The sequence below is a fragment of the Megascapheus bottae genome, chromosome 12, assembly GCF_031878675.1.
Source record: "Megascapheus bottae isolate mThoBot1 chromosome 12, mThoBot2.hap1, whole genome shotgun sequence".
Taxonomy (NCBI): Eukaryota; Metazoa; Chordata; class Mammalia; order Rodentia; family Geomyidae; genus Megascapheus; species Megascapheus bottae.
This window is the reverse complement of record NC_143520.1, coordinates 52,567,243-52,581,621: the sequence shown is the minus strand read 5'-3', so window position 1 is coordinate 52,581,621 and position 14,379 is coordinate 52,567,243. Positions and strand designations below refer to the sequence as shown.

The window sequence follows — 14,379 nt, the reverse complement described above, 5'->3', positions numbered from 1 at the left end:
GCTCAGTTTCTAGAAACATTGTTTTCCCACATGATCAGACTAATCCTAAGATAGACTAATGTTCTGAACTTTTTTATACATCTTTTATGAAATTTCAGATTTGGGGATTGAGAGAAAAATTAAAACATTGTGTTATCCATTCAGATATAGTGCAAATACAGTCTTCTGAAAGCTATATTTAGCCCATCTAGAGCTGGAATGTCATCTATAATTTACTTTATAGGGTCAGCAAAAGATTGATTTTAGTTTTGTCATTTTTATATTTCTTTAAAAATTAACATAATAAGATATGTTTTATTTTCTTTAGTGACTGAGAATATCAGATTTCTGATTATTCAGAAAATAATACAATATCCAAAATAACAGGCATAGAGGATACACAAACGAGGGCATTAATAACCTACTAGCCTGGGTTCCACTAAGAACTGCTGTGTTCTTTTCATTTGGCTTATACAAAGTTCTTAAAATGTGCTTATTTTTAAGCTTTGCAATATCTGTATCTGTTAGAAAAGTATATGAGATTTCATCTCAATCTAGTCAGAATAGAAATTATAAAAAAATCAGAAACAACTAATATTGACAAGGATGCCCATTGATAAAATCTAAGTTAGTGCATCCACTATGGAAATCAGAATAAAATCAATTAGCTATCATATGATTCAGTCATATGACTCCCAGTTATATATACCAACAATCAAAATCAGATTACTATAGAGAGAGACAGCACAGCTGCATACCACTTTTTATCACTTCACCACCCAAGTAACTAAGCTATTGAATCAGCCTAGGTCCACACAAGTAGATGATCTAATAAATAAAATTTGGTACATACATATATATGTGTGTATATACATATATATACATATAACAATATATTATTCAGCCATAAGGAGTTAAATTATCTCATTAGTGAGAAAGTGGATGGATCATTCATTATGTTAAACAAAATAAACGAAGATACATCACTAGAAAACAAGTTATAACATGATTTTGTGTAGAATTTGAAGAAACTTCCCTAAAAAAAAAAAAAAAAAAAAAACTGGTGTATTAGTCAAGAAAACCGAATGAAGGGTGGAGGGATGGGAGAAATATTGGGTGGATTGAATAGCATAAGCCTACATTACATGCAGCCATAAAAATGTAACGAAACTACAACTGTGCACAAATAATATACACATTTTTAAAGAGTTTAAACTGTGAGGTGTTACCTAGACTGCTTTAATCGTTATGCACTGAATGTATGCACTGAATTGTGGCATTGTATCCATAAATTGATACAGTTAAAATGAACAAATAGCAATTTAAATTGGAAGAACTAGTGATTAGAGTTTGGTTTCCAATGACCATTTTAGAGTAGATGAAGAGTATTTATCTGAGGAATGTATTAGCCTGTAATTCTGCCTAACTATGCTTTACTATACATGTGTATCTTTTATTAAAAATAATCCCTACAAATTACATAAAATTTCTCAGAATTTCCCCTTGCTCGTTCCTTGGAGAAGTGACTCAGGCAAGCAGGAATTGTGGAGAACTGGGGACTCAGTGATCTGGAGATCATGAGAAAAACACAAGGGTAATCCACAGAAAGCATGATTCTTTTAGAGGAACTGTTTCACAGAGCAGATAATCCTTGAAGTCTCTGCTTAATGGGCCCTGTTTTCTTCCTACAATAGAGAGTACCCTTTTTTTATAGTATAAAACATCATTTCCCACAGTTTTAAATGGTTGTAAATGATCACTGCTTGCCTAAATATATTGCTTTGCTCCTAAATCCACTCTCAGATCAACATCACTCAGTGTTTCAAAGGTTACATGGAACATGCAAATGATCAATACACGAAGTAATAAACCCAGTGTGTGACATCAAATGATAGAAAGGGAAAACACCTTGTATCCATAGACAATACAATCAGTTTTGACCTTGGTCCACAGAATGAGAACAAAATCCATGAATCTCTCTCTTCTGAGTACTGTCCACTTTTCCCCTTTACAGATTGAGAGCCATGATTACAAAATTAAATTCAAAGTCATCACATATTCTTTGCATTTTTTATAATCTACTCCAGAACTGGGAGCATGTTAGTAGCACCATTATTAATATATAAGTTTTCTAAAGCTAAATCAGAAACAAACTTCAGTGGACATGATGTTTCTGAAGTTAGTTCATATTTGGTTTCATAGCTCCATAAAAGTTCTATTAAAAGCCTAAGACTCTTGCGTTTTTTTTCATATATTTTTATTGTAATTAATAGAAGGGTTACATTATATTCACCAGATAGAATGTGCATTACTTCACATACATTGATACCCTTTCTCATGTCTTGGTCCCCAGGTCAAATTTCATTCCCCGACCTCAACCCCTCATCTTGTTTTCCCCCGTTCCCTACCCAATTTCAAATAACCAAATACAAACATATCCAATATATCAGATAACAAAGTGAGATACTGTAACAATATGATACAACCAAGGGACAGCAAAAGAGATGAGAGATAACATAGTACCTTAAGAACAACAATCATTCATTATATGGCTTATATTTCTATATCATAGAGGACCTTTCAATTAGTTTCATACTATATGGCCTTATGTATCAAGGTTTTGCTCTATTGCAAATCTCTGCTAGGAGAGCCCAAGGTTTCTACTGATTATGACAAATTAGGAAAACCATTGAGCCTATGTTCCTTTGAGTCTGGCTTACTTCACTTAATATGATTTTTTCTAAGTCTTTCCATTTCCTAACAAATGGGGTGATGTCATTCTTCTGACAGCAGCATAGAATTCCATTGTGTATAAATACCACATCTTGTTGAACCACTCATCATCTGAGGGACATCTGGGTTGGTTCCATATCTTTGCTATGGTGAATAATGCTGCAATGAACATCATGGTGGTAGTAGATTCAGTATGTCCTTGTTTCTGGACAATTGGGTAAATGCCTAGTAGTAGAATTTCTGGGTCATAGGGGAGCTCTGTATTTAGTCTTTTGAGGAACTGCCATACTGCTTTCCATAGTGGTTGAATGAGTTTGCACTCCCAACAACACCATCTGTTGTTATTCGTTTTCTTGATCCTGGCCATTCTAACTGGAGTGAGGTGGAATCTTAGAGTTGTTTTGATTTGCATTTCTTTTATGACCAGAGATGTTGAGCATTTCTTCATGTGTCTATAGGCCATTTTTATTTCTTCTTCAGGAGAAGACTCTCTTTAAGTCTTTGGCCCATCTTTTAATGGGATGGTTTTTTCTTTGAAGATTACTTTTGGAGTGATTCAATTTTGTGAGCTGTTGATATATTTTAGATATGAGGATTTTGTCCGTTGTATGGTTGGGGAAGTTCTCCCATTCTGTAGGTTTCCTAATTAATTTACTAGCTATGTCCTTTGCCATACAAAAGCTCTGCAGTTTAATGCAGTCCCACTTATCCAGCCTTTCTCTGATTTGTTGTGTTTCTTGGTCCTTATTTAGAAAGTTTCAAACTGTGCCAAGGAGGCCTACTGTATCTCCTATTCCTTCTTGTAAAGTTTTCAGTGTGTCAACTTTTACCTCCAGGTCTTTGATCCATTTGGATTTAATTCTAGTGCAGGGTGACAAAGAAGGATCCAACTTTAGTTTTCTGCAGGTGCTTAACCAGTTCTGCCAGCACCACTTGTTGAAGAGGCCGTCTTACTTCCATTCAATTTTTTTGGCTCCCCTGTCACAGATTACTGGCCACAGGTCTGTGGTTTAATATCTGGGTTCTCAGTTCTATGCCATTGATCTTCAGGCCTATTCTTGTGCCAGTAACAAGCTGTCTTGATTATTATAGCTCTGTAATAGAGTCTAAAGTTTGGCATTGAAATTCCTCCTGCTCTGTTCTTTCTGCTAAGAAGTGTTTTTGCTATACGGGGTCTTTTATTATTACATATGAAGTTTTGGATTGCCTCTTCTATTTCATTAAAGAATGACATTGGGATATTAATGGGTATTGCATTGAATTTGTAGATAGGCCTTGGCAAGATTGTCATTTTCACAATGTTGATTCTTTCAATCCAGGAATATGGGAGGTTTTTCCATTCCTCAGTTCTGCTTTGATTTCCTTTTTCAGGGTTTTAAAATTTTCATCCAAAAGGTCCTTTACATTCTTAGTTAAGGTAATTCTTAGGTACTTTATTTTCTTTGAGGCTATTGCAAATGGATTGCTTTCCTGATTGTTGCCTCATTCCTCTCACTGTTGGCATAGAGGAAGGCAGTTGATTTTTGAGGGTTAATTTGATTCCCTGTTACCTTTCCAAAGTTTTGAATCAGCTCAAGGAACTTGGGAGTGGAGCCTATAGGATTCTTTAAATACAGAATCATGTCATCTGCAAAGAGGGAAAGTTTTACTTTCTCTTTCCCTACCTGGATCCCCTTTATGCTTGCTTCTTGCCTTACTGCTCTGGCTAGGAATTCTAATACTGTGTTAAAGAGGAGTGGAGAGACTGGGCCTCCTTGTCTCATTTCTGATTTTAGAGGGAATGGCTTTAGCTTTTCCCCGTTAAGTATAATACTAGCTGTGGATTTGTCACACACAGCCTTTATTATACTGAGGAATGTTCCATGGATTCCTAGTTTCTCCAGAGCTTTTAACACAAAGGAGTATTTGATCTTGTCCAATGCCTTTTCTTCATCTATTGAGACAATCATGTGATTTTTGTCCTTGGTCCTGTTGATGTGGTGAATTATATTAATTGATTTGCATATGTTGAACCAGCTTTGCCTCCCTGTGATTAATCCTGTTTGATCATACTGTATAATTTTTTTTTCATGAGTTGTTGTAGATGGTTGGCCAGTATTTTGTTGAAATGTTTTGCAACGATTTTCATCAAGGAAATGGGGCTATAGTTCTCTTTCTTTGATGAATCTCTGTCTGGTTTGGGGATGAGGTTTATACTGGTTTCATAGAATGAGTTTGGTAAAGAACCTTCATTTTCAATTTCGTTGAAGAGCTTGAGGAGTATTGGTATGAGCTTTGCTTTGAAGACCTTATAGAATTCAGCTGTGAATCCATCTGGCCCTGGACTTTTCTTAGGTGGAAGGTCTCTTATTGCCATTTCTATTTCAGTGCTTGAAATAGGCCTGTTTAGTTGCGTTAGTTCTTCTTGGTTAAAGTGGGTATATTAATATTGGCTAGAAATTCATCCATTTCTTCTAGATTCTCAAATTTGTTGGCGTAATGGTTTGAGAAGTATTCCCTCATGAGGCTCTGGATATTGGTAATCTCTGTCGGGATATTACCATTTTTGTCTGTGGTTTTGTGTATTTCGGTATGTTCCTTCTTTTTTGGGTAAGAATTGCTAAGGGTCTGTCAATTTTGTTAATTCTGTCAAAGAACCAACCCATTGTTTTGTTGATTCTTTCTATAGTTTTTTTGGACTCCAATTCATTTAATTCTACTTTGATTTTAATAACTGGCTTCCTTCTATTGGGATTAGGGTTGGTTTGTTGCTCTTTTTCCAGGAGCTTAAGGTGACACACCAAATTGTTGGTTTGTGATTTTTTTCAATTTGTAATTGTAGGCACTCAGAGCTATATATTTTCTTCTGAGTACTGCCTTTGCTGTGTCCCAAAGTAGCTGGTATTTTGTGTGCTCCTTTTTCTTAAATTTCATAAACTGTTGGATTTCTGTTCTGATCTCTTCGATGACCTATTGGTGATGTGTTGTTCAATCTCAATGAGTTACAGTGTTTTCGTTGTTGGAGATGGGTGTTCAGTTCCAATTTGATGCCCTTGTGGTTTGAGAGAGTGCAGGGAATAATTTCAGTGTTTCTGAATCTGCCCAGGTTTGTTTTATGACCAAAACGTGGTCTATTTTTTTTATTTTTTATTGTAATTAGTAAAAGGGTTACATGATATTTGCCAGATACAAGGTGCATTAATTCACATACATTGTTACCCTTTCACATGTCTTGGTCCCCATTTCCCTCCCCCCCACCCCCACTCCTCATCTTGTTTTCCCCCCTTCCCTATCAAATTTCAAATATCCAAATACAAATAAATTCAGTATATCAGATAACAAAGTGAGATACTATAACAATATGAGATAACCAAGGGACAGCAAAGGAAATGAGATACAACATAGTACATTAAGGACAACAATCATTCATTATATGGCTTTTGTTTCAATATCCTGGAGGTCCTTTCAATTAGCTTCACATTATACGGCCTTATGTATCAAGATTTTGCTCTATTGCAGATCTCTGCTAGTAGAGCCCAAGGTTTCTACTGATTATGACGAATGAGAGATACCATTGAGCCTAAGTTCCCTTGAATCTGGCTTACTTCACTTAATATGATTTTTTCTAACTCTTTCCATTTTCTAAGAAATGGGGCGATGTCATTCTTTCTGACAGCAGCATAGAATTCTCTTGTGTACAAATACCACAACTTGATGATCCACTAATCAACTGAGGGACATCTAGGTTGGTTCCATGTCTTTGCTATGGTGAATAGTGCTGCAATGAACATTGTTGTGCTAGTGGGTTTAGTATGTCCTTGTTTCTGGATGGTTGGGTAAATGTCAAGTAGTGGAATTGCTGGGTCATAGGGGAGTTCTATGTTTAGCCTTTTGAGGCACTGCCACACTGCTTTCCATAGTGGTTGAACGAGTTTGCACTCCCACCAACAGTGTAGTAGTGACCCCTCCTGGCCACATCGCCTCCAGCATCTGTTGTTATTCGTTTTCCTGATCCTGGCCATTCTAACTGGAGTGAGGTGGAATCTTAGAGTTGTTTTGATTTGCATTTTTTTTATGACCAGAGATGTTGAGCATTTCTTCATGTGTCTATAGGCCATTTCTGTTTCTTCTTCAGAGAAGACTCTCTTTAAATCTTTGGCCCATTTTTTAATGGGATGGTTGTTACTTTGGAGGTTAGTTTTGGAGTGATTCAATTTTTTGAGTTGTTGATATATTTTAGATATGAGGCCTTTGTCCGTTGTTTGGTTGGTGAAGATTTTCTCCCACTCTGTAGGCTTCCTAATTTCTAGCTATGTCCTTTGCCATACAAAAGCTCTGCAGTTTAATGCAGCCCCACTTATCCAGCCTTTCTCTGATTTGTTGTGATTCTTGGTCCTTATTAAGAAAGTTTCGACCTGTGCCAAGGAGGCCTAGTGTACCTCCTATTCCTTCCTGTAAAGTTTTCAGTGTGTCAGCTTTTACCTCCAGGTCTTTGATCCATTTGGAGTTAATTCTAGTGCAAGGTGACAAAGAAGGATCCAACTTTAGTTTTCTGCAGGTGCTTAACCAGTTCTGCCAGCACAACTTGTTAAAGAGGTCGTCTTTCTTCCATTCTATTTTTTTGGCACCCTTGTCAAAGATTAGGTGGCCATAGGTCTGTGGTTTAATATCTGGGTCCTCAGTTCTAATCCATTGGTCTTCAGGCCTGTTCCTGTGCCAGTACCAAGCTGTTTTGAGAATTATAGCTCTGTAATAGAGTCTAAAGTTTGGAATTGAAATTCCTCCAGCGCTGTTCTTTCTGCTAAGAAGTGTTTTTGCTATACGGGGTCTTTTATTATTCCATATGAAGTTTTGGATTGCCTCTTCTATTTCCTTAAAGAATGACATTGGGATGTTGATGGGTATTGCATTGAATTTGTAGATAGCTCTTGGCAAGATTGTCATTTTCACAATGTTGATTCTTCCAATCCAGGAGCATGGGAGGTTTTTCCATTTCCTTAGTTCTGCTTTAATTTCCTTTTTTAGGGTTTTAAAGTTTTCGTCAAAAAGGTCCTTTACATTCTTAGTTAAGCTAATTCCTAGGTACTTTATTTTCTTTGAGGCTATTGTGAAAGGAGTTGCTTTCCTGATTATTGCCTCGTTCCTCTCACTGTTGGCGTAAAGGAAGGCAGTTGAGGGTTTATTTTATAGCCTGCTACACTTCCAAAGTTTTGAATCAGCTCAAGGAGCTTGGGAGTAGAGTCTATAGGATTCTTTAAATACAGAATCATGTCATCTGCAAAGAGGGATAGTTTTATTTCCTCTTTCCCTACTTGGATCCCCTTTATGCTTGCTTCTTGCCTTATTGCACTGGCTAGGAATTCTAGTACTATGTTAAAGCGGAGTGGAGAGAGTGGGCATCCTTGTCTCGTTCCTGATTTTAGAGGGAATGGCTTTAGATTTTCACCATTAAGTGTAATAGTAGCTGTGGGTTTCTCATATACAGCCTTTATTATATTGAGGAATGTTCCATGGATTCCTAGTTTCTCCAGAGCTTTTAACATAAAGGGGTGTTGGATCTTGTCAAATGCCTTTTCCGCGTCTATTGAGACAATCATGTGATTTTTGTCCTTGCTCCTGTTGATGTGTTGAATTATATTAATTGATTTGCGTATGTTGAACCAGCTTTGCCTCCCTGTGATGAATCCAGTTTGATCATAGTGTATAATTTTTTTTGATGAGTTGCTGTAGATGATTGGCCAGTAATTTGTTGAGAAGTTTTGCATCGATGTTCATCAAAGATATAGGTCTATAGTTCTCTTTCTTTGATGAATCTCTGTCTGGTTTGGGGATGAGGGTTATACCGGCTTCATAGAATGAGTTTGGTAAGGAACCTTCATTTTCAATTTCGTTGAAGTGCTTGAGGAGTATTGGTGTGAGCTCTGCTTTGAAGACCTTATAGAATTCAGCTGTGAATCCATCTGGCCCTGGGCTTTTTGAAAATGTGGTCCATTTTTGAAAATGTTCCATGTGCTGCTGAAAAAAATGTGTATTGTGTTGTTGCTGGGTGGAATAATCTGCAGATGTCTGTTAGATCTAGTTGGTCTATACAGTTATTCAAATCTCAGTTTTCTCTGTTGAGTTTTTGCCTGATTGATCTGTCCATAGGTGAGAGTGGTGTGTTAAAGTCACGAACAATCACTTTGTTTCGATCTATGTATGGTTTCAGTGAAAGTAAAATTTGCTTGATAAAGTTTGGAGCTCCGCGATTACGTGTGTAGATATTTAGGATGGTTATGTCCTCCTGGAGGAAAGATCCCTTTAGTAGTATGTAGTAACCTCCTTTGTCTTTTCTCATTAATTTTAGTTTGAAGTCTATTTTATGTGATATGAGGATGGCAACTCCAGCCTGTTTATGGGGCCATTAGCTTGATAAACTTTCTTCCAACCTCTCACTTTCCCTTAGCAGGATTTCCCGCTAAGAGATCTCTCTGAAATCCTTTGCCAGTTAGAATGATGCTCTTGCCAGCACCACCTCTCTATCCCCAATTGCTTTGGCGGGATCTTTGTCAGCAGTCAATATGGCGCTGCTCTCAGCTTGTGGGGGAGGGGTTTCCTTCCCAGTGCCGTTCAGCAAGAAGAAGTGGAAACTTCTCCTCAGAGGTAATCACAAATTGCTTGATTCTCCGGTTCGGTGGAGCTGGCAGGTCCATGCACAGTGTCGGCCCTGGGCTCGTGCAGGCTCTGTGTGGCTCCGTCTGCAGCTTGCACGTCTGAGTCGCCAAGAAGCGCTGTCTGCTCCGCGGCTGGTGGGGCTTTATGCTGTCTTCTCGCGCTGGTATTCTGGCTTTTTCCTCTCTGACTGAGAACTCTGTAGCACTAATGCTTACTTAGGATCAATTTTTGGTAAAGAACTGTCCCCTACGTTGCCAGAACTTGTATCTTGGCAGGAGCTCAGAACAACTCACAATGAACCGCCACCATCTTCTGCTGATTCTCTAAACTCTTGTATTAAATGTTTTCTACGCTCTCACCTAACACTTCACAATTAATGTTAAACTTGAAAATTACTTTTGAAAGATTCAGTGAAGAAGAATAAAGAAGTGGAATTAAAAGCCATATATATGTATATATGTGTAGTTATATCAAACACACATACATTTATGAAAGGAGAATTATTGATACTGTTGCTGTGCTTTCTTGCTCATTATCCATCTTTATTTCTTCTAATGGATTTGAGAAAATACAAAAATGAGCAAACTGAGGGTAATGTAGGATTTGCTCTCATAGCCCTAATAACTAAATTAGTCAAATAATGTACACTTTCTCTGAAATTTTTGGCCATTGAATAAATTGATATTTCACATAATAGAAATTTTTTCACAAATGAAAGAATAAAGCATATTTGTAAGAATTCCTTTTTCAGTTAAATGCTCATTTATTTGACAAGTTATTTCTGGGGGCTTTTCTCATGTTAATTCTATACTCCTCAGCTAAATCACAAAACAAAGGAATGAGAAACATAAATATGTCCTCAGAGTCTACATTATAATAAAAAGGGGGTATGGAAGATTAATAAATGTAGGAAAATATAGCAAGGTAAATTGCAGAGTGAAGGGAAGCATTTTTGCAACATTTAATCAAACTGATCAGGCAAAACTAACAACAGTAAGATATATTTTGCAAAACCTTGAGGACAGGGAACAAGTCATGTGTGGCTCACTGAAGAGCAGCAGAAAGACCAACGAAATGAGCCAGGGGAACGATTTAGAGGAAATCAGTGCATTTTCTGAGATGTATGGCCAAATTTTTAATTACAATTTTCAAAATGTAGAGGAAGCTTTATCAAGATCGAAAAAATAAAAGGAATGGGAGAAAACACAGAACTTGCAGTCACCAAATTCTTGAATAGAACAAGAAAAAAAAAATCTCTCCGAAGGCTTGTAAGCAAAAGGTGTTTATTAGGAAGATACTTGGCTTTCACAGACTAAGAAAGATGGAAGAAATAGGTTTCAGATTCAGCTATGCCATCATAGAATTTATTCAGTGCAAGGACCCTACCTGGCTGTCTGGCCAGGAATATCAAACGCAAAGAGACAGACTTAGCTGAACCTGCTGTGCTGTTGGCACTAAGGCCACTTTCCTCTGAAGACCTCAGAATAGGAAGGTGTGTCTGTGGACAGCCTCAACACATCATAAGCTCCCCAGTGAGGTGCTCCAGGTGCTGTCTGGCAGTTTCAGATCTACATTGGTATGAGGCATAGGAAAGTGTGCCCTAGAATCAGAGGGGAGATTGGAAATGTGCATTTGACTTCACTGTGGAACCAGAACTTGCAACATCAAGTTTCTCCATCACACAACAGCATTGAAATAAATATATTGCATCCACACATTAATCGGAGGAGCATCCATTATAGAAGCAAGTCAAAAAGTGGTATGGATGAATGTGTCAGGGCATTTCACCTCTGAATTATCAGGTTCCCCTGTAAAACTGGGATTGTTGTTCAAATATTTACTGCTTTAGATATTTCTCATTAAACAAAACCATATGAGGTATGGGGAGGGAACATGGGCAGCACTTTTGCTTTAACCATCAGGAAGCCATGAAGCCATTGTGTTTCGATAGGAAAGGAGAATCAAGAAAAACGTATTCACCCTGAGCTGTCTACTTAGGAAGAATGATGCTTCTTGCTCATGGCCTCTGAGGGCTGGATCCAGGACTAGGAAGCTGTGTTTACATACAAAGTTCTGTTAGCATGCATCACAAGAGTTCCATCAGACAGATCAGAAAAGAGCAGGCTCAGCCCCAAAATCTGGGACCTCCCAGCAGCTGCCTTGAAGTCTTGGGTGGATGGTAAGGTACTCAGTGCATAGAATAAGAAAGACATTTCAGCTATTGTATTCATTTACATTGCTTTTATACATTTGGAATTATTGGTATTACAACTTATTTTCTAAAAACTAAGTCTGGGAAAACTCAAATTACATAGAAAATCTTAAAAATTAGTGTGAGCTCTGCTTTGAAGACTTTATAGAATTCAAATGTGAATCCATCTGGCCGTGGGCTTTTCTTAGGTGGAAGGTCTCTTATTGCCATTTCTATTTCAGTGCTTAAAATAGGCCTGTTTAGTTGGGTTAGTTCTTCTTGGTTCAGTGTAGGTGTGTTAATATTGGCTAGGAATTCATCCATTTCTTCTAGATTCTCAAATTTGTTGGCGTAAAGTTTTCAGAAGTATTCCCTCATGATATTCTGGATCTTGGTAATTTCTGTAGTGATATTACCATTTTCTTCTTCGATTTTGTTTATTTCGGTATGCTCTCTTCTTTTTGTGGTAAGATTTGCTAAGGGTTTGTCAATTTTGTTAATTCTTTCAAAGAACCAACTGCTTGTTTTGTTGATTTTTTCTATAGTTTTTATAGAATGAAAGAAAGACAGCCTCTTCAACAAGTTGTGCTGGCAGAACTGGTTAAGCACCTGCAGAAAACTAAAGTTGGATCCTACTTTGTCACCCTGCACTAGAATTAATTCCAAATGGATCAAAGACCTGGAGGTAAAAGCCAACACACTGAAAACTTTACAAGAAGGAATAGGAGGTACACTAGGCCTCCTTAGCACAGGTCGAAACTTTCTTAATAAGGACCAAGAAACACATCAAATCAGAGAAAGGCTGGATAAGTGGGACTGCATTAAACTGCAGAGCTTTTGTATGGCAAAGGACATAGCTAGTAAATTAATTAGGAAGCCTACAGAGTAGGAGAAGATCTTCACCAACCATACAGCGGACAAAGGCCTTATCTCTAAAATATATCAACAGCTCAAAAAATTGAATCAATCCAAAACTAATCTCCAAAGTAACAACCATCCCATTAAAAAAATGGGCCAAAGACTTAAAGAGAGTCTTCTCCTGAAGAAGAAACAAAAATGGCCTACAGACACATGAAAAAATGCTCAACATCTCTGGTCATAAAAAAAATGCAAATCAAAACAACTCTAAGATTCCACCTCACTCCAGTTAGAATGGCCAGGATCAAGAAAATGAATAACAATAGATGCTGGAAGGGATGTGGCCAGGAGGGATCCCTACTACACTGTTGGTGGGAGTGCAAACTCATTCAACCATTATGGAAAGCAGTATGGCAGTGCCTCAAAAGGCTAAACATAGAGCTCCCCTATGACCCAGCAATTCCACTACTTGGCATTTACCCAACCAGAAACTAGGGCATACTAAATCCACTATCACAACAATGTTCATTGCAGCACTATTTACCATAGCAAAGATATGGAACCAACCTAGATGTCCCTCAGTTGATGAATGGATCAACAAGATGTGGTATTTGTACACAATGGAATTCTATGCTGCTGTCAGAGAAAAGGACATTGCCCCATTTGTTAGGAAATGGAAAGACTTAGAAAAATTCATATTAAGTGAAGTAAGCCAGACTCAAAGGAAAATAGGCTCAATGGTTTCTCTCATTTGTCATAATCAGTAGAAACCTTGGGCTCTCATAGCAGAGATTTGCAAGAGAGCAAAACCTTGATACATAAGGCCATATAGTAAGAAGCTAATTGAAAGGACCTCTAGGATATTGAAACAAAAGCTATATAATGAACGATTGTCCTTAATGTACTTTGTTATCTCTCATCTCTTTTGCTGTCCCTTGGTTATCTCATATTGTTACATTATCTCACTTTGTTATCTGATATATTGGATATATTTGTATTTGGTTATTTGAAATTGTATAGAGAGAGGGGAAAACCAAGATGTGGGGGTGGGGGGGAAGGGTAATGGGGACCAAGACATGTGAAAGGGTATCAATATATGTGAATTAATGCACCTTCTATCTGGCAAATATCATGTAACCCTTTTATTAATTACAATAAAAATATTAAAAAAGAGAAAAATCTTAAAAATTAAAAAAAATTCTACTGAGAATATTCCTTAGCACATTTATAATTAGCTACCATAGAAAGTGATCATTTCCCTTTATATATACCAAATAAAATATCATTGAAATAAAGATCAATCCTACTAGCCTTGTGCCTCATAAAAGTAAAAATAGAAAATATTGTTTAAAAATTTGGGGACCTGAGTACAATCTTCTATTATTGCACCCCACCACCCAATGTAATATTAGCAAGTATGTTCTAGGTCTCTGGCTTGCAGGCAGTGTTCTGAAATGATTCACAAATGTATACACACACACACACACACACACAATTGCCAGAGAACCATAAGGAAGTATATAATTACCCCTCATTTCATATCATAGTCAGATAGCTTCCTAGAGGCTGTAGATCTTGGAAGGTCAGAAAGGATTTTGTTGTAAGCATTTTTGTTCAGGAGTTTACCAAATACCTTCTTTTCAACAACAAACTTTGATTAAAGGATAAAATAAGGTATTGAAATGTTATACAAGATATATGACAGCATATTAAAAGTTATAAGGAATAATTGAAGTAATTATAATGTATTCACTAGAATAAAAATAGCATAACAAATAAATATCCCCAATCTATTGCACCATATTTATCTAAGAAAGAGTGTTGCCTCTGTCGCTTCCTTCTTTTCAAATACTCCCTAGTTCCAGACATTTTGCTGAAAAAAATGAAAGTTCATTCTTTTTTGCAGCTTAATAATATTTCATTGTGTACCTATGCAACATTTTCTTTCTTCACAGGCCTTTATGCTAACCTAACAGCTTACTTAT

At 37.1% G+C, this 14,379-nt stretch overlaps 1 protein-coding gene across 1 annotated transcript in view; it reads right to left on the bottom strand.

Annotated features, from left to right (window-relative positions):
• Cntnap5 (contactin associated protein family member 5) overlaps positions 1-14,379 on the bottom strand; it is an 852,241-nt gene that overhangs the window by 157,193 nt on the left and 680,669 nt on the right. The gene's annotated exons all lie outside the window — the stretch shown is intronic.